This window comes from Phoenix dactylifera, unplaced genomic scaffold, assembly GCF_009389715.1.
Source record: "Phoenix dactylifera cultivar Barhee BC4 unplaced genomic scaffold, palm_55x_up_171113_PBpolish2nd_filt_p 001088F, whole genome shotgun sequence".
Classification (NCBI taxonomy): Eukaryota; Viridiplantae; Streptophyta; class Magnoliopsida; order Arecales; family Arecaceae; genus Phoenix; species Phoenix dactylifera.
The window spans coordinates 16754-17612 of NW_024068435.1; positions in this window are offsets into that span (position 1 = coordinate 16754).

Sequence of the window (859 nt, forward strand, 5' to 3'; positions counted from 1 at the left end):
TTCATTGGTGAGCCCGTAAAACCAACAAAGGTTTTTGGTGAACCCGGAAAACCAAAGTGTAAAGGTTCGTTGGTGAGCCCGTAAAACCAACAAAGGTTTTTGGATTGTGAGCCCGGAAAACAATCCAACTGTAATCCGCGAGATTATAGTGAATTCCCAAGGGGTCGCTTGGGGAGTAGACGTAGGTGCTAAGGAGAGCACCGAACCACTATACTTTGTGTTGTTTGTGTTGTGATTTGCTTTAGCTTACTAACCATCTATTTGACTTGAGTAAGATAGTTTAAATTTAAAAAGAAACCAATTCACCCCCCCCCCCCCTCTTGGCTTGTCACCTTGGGCAACAAGTGGTATCAGAGCGAGGTGCTCTAATAGTACTCATTGATCTCACAATCAAGAGTTAAAGATCATGACAACCCAAGTGGGATGTTCTATGAGTGAGGGGCAATCCACAAATAGACCACCTCTATTTAATGGCACAAACTACACATATTGGAAAGCTAGAATGAGGATATTCATTCAAGCTTCAGACTATGAACTATGGCAAATCATCACTAGAGGACCTCACACACCCACACTTAACATAGAGGGCACTATCATACCCAAACCAGAAATGGATTGGAATGAAAGTGATAGAAGATTAGCACAGTTAAATGCAAAAGCTATAAATATACTTTACTGCTCATTAGATATAAATGAATTTAATAGAATATCTACTTGCACTACTGCCAAAGAAATTTGGGACAGACTTGAGGTCACACATGAAGGGACCAATCAAGTTAAGGAGTCAAAGATAAACATATTAGTACACAAGTATGAATTGTTTAAAATGGAATCTACTGAGTCCATAACTGATATGTTT